Genomic DNA, 6,000 nt, shown 5'->3' on the forward strand with positions numbered 1-6,000 from the left:
GCTGGTGTTCTTTTGGTGGTTGAGCGTGGTGTGGTCCGGTAATTCAGCAGGAAATCGGCGATTTTTACGGGGCAATGACGAGCCTGAATTTTGTCTCATTTTCATGGCTTTCTTCAAAGTTTGTATGAAACGTTCTGCTTCTCCATTTGTACTGGGATGGTCTGGCTCAGACCGTATATTCGGAATGTTATTGTTGCGCACGAAAGCTTTAAATTCTGCTGATACCAATTGTGGGCTGTTGTCGGAGATGAGTCTAATGGGTAATCCATATGATGTGAAAATTTCTAAGTTTTTCAATGGTCTGACCACGCCGATGACAATTGACCACGCCGATGACAATTGACCACGCCGATGACAATTGACCACGCCGATGACAATTGACCACGCCGATGACAATTGACCACGCCGATGACAATTGACCACGCCGATGACAATTGACCACGCCGATGACAATTGACCACGCCGATGACAATTGACCACGCCGATGACAATTGACCACGCCGATGACAATTGACCACGCCGATGACAATTGACCACGCCGATGACAATTGACCACGCCGATGACAATTGACCACGCCGATGACAATTGACCACGCCGATGACAATTGACCACGCCGATGACAATTGACCACGCCGATGACAATTGACCACGCCGATGACAATTGACCACGCCGATGACAATTGACCACGCCGATGACAATTGACCACGCCGATGACAATTGACCACGCCGATGACAATTGACCACGCCGATGACAATTGACCACGCCGAGTGTGCGTCAACTGCTGTCTGAAAGTTCTTTCATATGAATGGCCCCGCAAAGTTTATGCGGATCTGATGCCATAGTTGTGATGGCCATTTCCATGGGCTTGTTTCAGCCAGAGGTGCTTTGGATGGTGCCTCCTGGCATGTACTGCACCTCTTAACTGTGTGCTCGATAGCTTCCCCTATGGAAGGCTACCAGACGTGCATCCTGGCTAGTGCTTCCATGCGCACTATCCCTGGGTGGTTATTGTGTAGTTCAGCCAGGACATCTTGGGAATGATGGTCTGGGTTTCAAATAGTAGGCATCCTTCTTCAATTGATGGTTCGCCATGTCTGGTGTAATAGGGGGTGTCATTTCCTCTGACATTTCCTGGTCAGTGGCCAGCCATTGTTTGTGAAGTAGAATACTCTGGACAGTATTGTATCTTTCTGGGTTTCCTTACTGATACCCTTTGCTGTTATCGGAAGTTGATTCAGTTGGCATTGATTCATTTCTGTGGTTTCTGATGTCCATTTTACAATTGTTTCATTTCTGCTCTGTATCTGGGAGTGGTAAGCGAGAGAGGGCATCTACGTGGTTATTCTATAGCGCTGGATTGTGTTTTAAATCAAAATCATATGCTGCCAATAACATTGCCCACCTTTGAATTCAGGCTGCCGCCACCATTGCTATTCCTTTTTTTAGATCCCAATATTAGACTCAGTGGTTTGTTGTCTGTCAGCAATGTAAACTTCCGTCCGTACAGATATTGGTGAAATCTCTTTACTCTGAAGACGAAGGCTAGTCCTTTTCTTTCTAATTGAGCATCGTTCCACTCAGAAGCAGTTCGTGAACGGGAGGCGTATACCATGGGTTGTTCTCCCTTTTCAGTTTTCTGTGGCAGTACGGCTCCCAATCCCATGGGCAACGCGTCTATTGCCAGTGTTAGTTCTTTGACCTAATTGTAATGAATTAAGACATGGCTATTGCTAGCTAAAATTGTTTTTAGTTCATCGACAGTTTGTTTGATTTCTGTGTTCCTGTACTATTTCTTATTCTTAAGTAGTTAATTCAGGGGATTACATAACATAGACATGATTGGAGTGTGTTGGCGAATGATTGTAGTTCTGTTTTGTTAGTCAAGTAGGGAGTATACTGTACAGCTTCTGTCCCTTTTTTGTCCATTTGTACCCCTTCCTTATTGATGGTGAAACCTTAATAGGTCACCGATGGTGCCATGAACACACATTTCTTTTTGTAGTCGGACATTTGACTGTTGTCGTCAATTCAGAACGATATCTAGGGTAGTTAGATACTCTGTGTCATCCCTACCGGTAATGATAATGTTGCCTAAGTAACAGTCTACGTTGAGTCCTTGCAGTAACTTGTCCATAATTGCTTGGAATATGGCTGGTGCTGATATTCTGAACGGCAAATGTGTGTTTATGGTTACATATTTCCAGGAGCTGTAGTCTACCTCCACCTGTTGGTAGGCCTGTGACAGGTCCAGTTTAGTGAACTTTTGTCCTGCAGTTAATGTTTGGAATGATTCTTTGCCCTTTGGAATGGGGTTCTGGAATTTGTAGTGTGTATTGACAATAACCACACCAACAGTGCGAGTATCAGACAGCTTTAATAAACTAATATGTACACTAAGAGGTTTTGTCTCTCTGCAAGACAAACCTGGAAGGCTAGACTGTAGCTCTGGACTGCTTTATATACAAGATCACTGGGATGACCCCTGGTGACCTAGTGGTGTAATTACATATCACCACATAGTGCTTGATTGATGGTCGCTTTGTAATCACTGCAGATACGTAGTGAATTTTTTCTAAAATCCTTTCTTTCTGCAGTCTATTAAGTTCCGATTTGATTTTTCTCCCCCTCTATTGTGGAGGATACGGCTCTGGGTTTGAAGCATTTGGGTTCTATATTGGTTTTCGCATGTAGTTTTGCTCGTACTCCATGAATTTTTCCCAAACCATTTTCGAATACTGTGCTGTAACATTTTAAAATTGGAGCCAGTTCGGGGTCCATGATTCGCTGCAGGTGTTTATCCCACTTTTCTTTGTTCTTTTGGCTGACTTTCTTGCCAATCCAGCTGAAGGTTGCTTACCCAATCGCAACCGAGTAATGCTGGCCCCTTGGTATCCATGATATAGAGGGGCAACTGGTTAGATTGATCCTTGTACTTTCCAAAAACTTGCATTTTCTCTCCAGTAACAGTTTTTAAGATGGCGTCTGTTGGAAGCATTGGTGGGTGTGGTAGCAGGCACTCCTTCCTTATTCTGGCATTAGGGAAATACTGCTCCTCTATCTAGTTCCATCCATATCAGTTTGTTGTTAATGTGAACATGGATGGAAAAAGTCGGCTCTTTGTGGCCCAGTCCTCGTCACCACAGTTGTGTTTGAAGCCTCCCATTGTAAATAAAAGGCAGCCACAATGTCAGTGCAGACTAACTCAATGCTTTACTAATTACATACTACAAGTATTACTATGAAGTGTTCAGTATAAATCAGTTCCCCACCGTCATCACGTTCACGTAATGGTGTCATATCCAACACTCACCTGTTTAATCCTTTCCCTGTAAATTAACTCCTGAAGACCCAGAAGCATCCTCTTAAATCTTCTCTGCACTCTTTTGATCTTACTGATATCCTTCCTGTAATTTGACAACTAGAACTGCACACAATACTCCAAATTTGGCCTCACCAATGTCTTATACAACTTTACCATAATATCCCAACCCCTGTACTCAATATTTTGAGTTATGAAGGCCAAGATACCAAACATTTTCTTCATAACCCTGTCTACCTTTGATGTGACTGTCAGGGAATTATGTATCTCTATTCCTAGATCCCTTTGTCCCTCCTCACTCCTCACTGCCCTACTATTTACTATGTATGTCCTACCTTGGTTTGTCCTTCCAAATGCAGCACCTCACACTTTTCTGCATTAAATTCCATCTACCATTTTCTGGCCCATTTTTCCAGTTGGACCAGATCCCTCTGCAAGCTTTGAAAACCTTCCTTGCTGTCCTCAACACCTCCAATCTTGATGTCATCAGCAAACTTGCTGATTCAATTTCCCACATTATCATCTAGATCATTGATTTAGACAACAAACAACGGTCCCAGCACTGATCCCTGAGGCACACCACTAATCACAGGCCTCTAGTTTGAGAAGCCAAGATCTTCTCCTATTCAGCCAATTTCAAATCCAGTTTACAACCTCTCCATGAATACCTCATGTCTGAACCTTCTGAACTAACCTCCCATGTGGGACCTTGTCAAAAGCCTTACATGTAGACAACATTCACAGACTTTCCTTCATCTACATTCTTAGTAACCTCAAAAAACTCTAATATTAGTTAAGCATGACCTACCACACACAAAGCCATGCTGACTATCCTTAATCAGCCCTTGGCCATCCAAATGTTTGTATATCCAATCTCTCAGAACGCCCTTTACCTACTACTGATGTCAGGCTCACTGGCTTGTAATTTCCTGGTTTACTTTGGAACCTTTTTTAAACAATGGAACAAGAGTTACCCTCCAGCACCTCACCTGTGGCTAAGAACATTTTTAATATTTCTGCCAGAGCCCCCGAGGTGGTAAAACAAATTCTCTCAATAGCCTCTTCCACCGTTACTCCTCAATTTCCAATTCCAATTAAGAAAGTGAATTACTTATAATTGGCAGAATTGAGCTATAAATTTTTGAACTGCTGGATTAGCTACTGGTAAGATATTAGATCTTACCATGGTTGTTTGGCAAGTAACTAAGGGAAGTTTGGGAAAGGCTTCAATATAAAATGTATAATCTGCATCTTATCTGATGCAGGTAAATCATATATGTGTGACAGAGAGGTTGAGCCTCTAAACACTCTGTCCACATAAAGATCTTGAAGACATTTGATACCTTAAATTTGCATTATATATATATTTTTTTATGTATCTGTGACTGAAGGTGAAAAGAAGTAATTGTTATTTAAGGGACCGTGAACTGAAGCTACTGCCCACTTAAAATGATGTCTAATCTGGTACCAAATTTTTACTATATTGAGCACCACTGGATTGTAGGTGTGGTTGTAGGATTTTGTGGGCAATGAAGAAAATACCATGGCACCTAATGAAGACTATTTACAAAATGACACTTCCATTTTACACCAAGAGAGCTCAGGGGAAGGAACCCAGTAATTTAGCTTACATATATGTGCTGATCAGTAGTAGAAATGGAAATTGGGAAGAGCGAGTCCTCCACTAACCTTACAGTTGTTTTTCATGTTTTGAACCCTTGGAGATTTCCTGTTCCAAATGCAAAGGAAATTGCTTTATCCAGAGGTGGAAAAAAAATATTTTGGAATAAATAGTTTGAAACAAGTAAAGAAATCTTGGTAGTATATTCATTTTAACTATATTTATTCTGTCCATTAGTGACAAGGGCAAAATTGCTCCATCTCTGAAAATCTGATTTTACCTGGTCTATAAGAGAAGTAATTTTTTTTTTAAAAGGAGATTGGAAAATGTGTGTGATGTTTACTCCAATGTGCTTGAAACCTGATTGACTAAACTGAAAAGGCAGGTCCGATGGGTTAAGTTGCAAAAATGCTCTGTTGACGGGATAACATTCATTCTTTTGAAGATTCCATTTATAACCTGAAAATGAGCTGAACTCCTCCAGAATGGATAGGATGGAGGGAGAGCTTCTCTGCGGGTCTGGTACAAACAGCAGCAAGTCAACAGCATACAGTGAAACTCCTTTCCAATCCATTTTGGACAATGGCTTTAAAGGTAGGGGAAGATTGTCACATAATTAATAATGGTTCGATTGCAGTGGCAAAAATAAGAGGAGATGGGGGAACACCCTTGTTGGATACCACATACCAATGCAAAATAATCAGAGTAAATATTGTTTGTGTGAACAGATGCTTGAAGTGCACTGTATAGATGATGAATCCAGGAGCTAAACGTTACCAAATCTAAATTTCTTTAATACTGCAAAATAGGATACTTCCACTCTACCCTATCAAAGGCTTTTTCAGCATCTCTTGAAATTATAACTTCTGGAGACTTTGCTGAGTGTTTAGAGAAAATACTTTTGAAGAGTATATGGATGTAAAAGACCAGTGACACTGTTTAATTAAACCATTCTGCTCTTCGGAAAAGATCTTTGATAACATTTCTTCTAATCGAGATGCTATGGCCTTAGCTAACACTTTGATATCAGCATTAAGTAGAGGCAGGGCCAGTGCCA

Source organism: Narcine bancroftii, chromosome 4, assembly GCF_036971445.1.
Source record: "Narcine bancroftii isolate sNarBan1 chromosome 4, sNarBan1.hap1, whole genome shotgun sequence".
Taxonomy (NCBI): Eukaryota; Metazoa; Chordata; class Chondrichthyes; order Torpediniformes; family Narcinidae; genus Narcine; species Narcine bancroftii.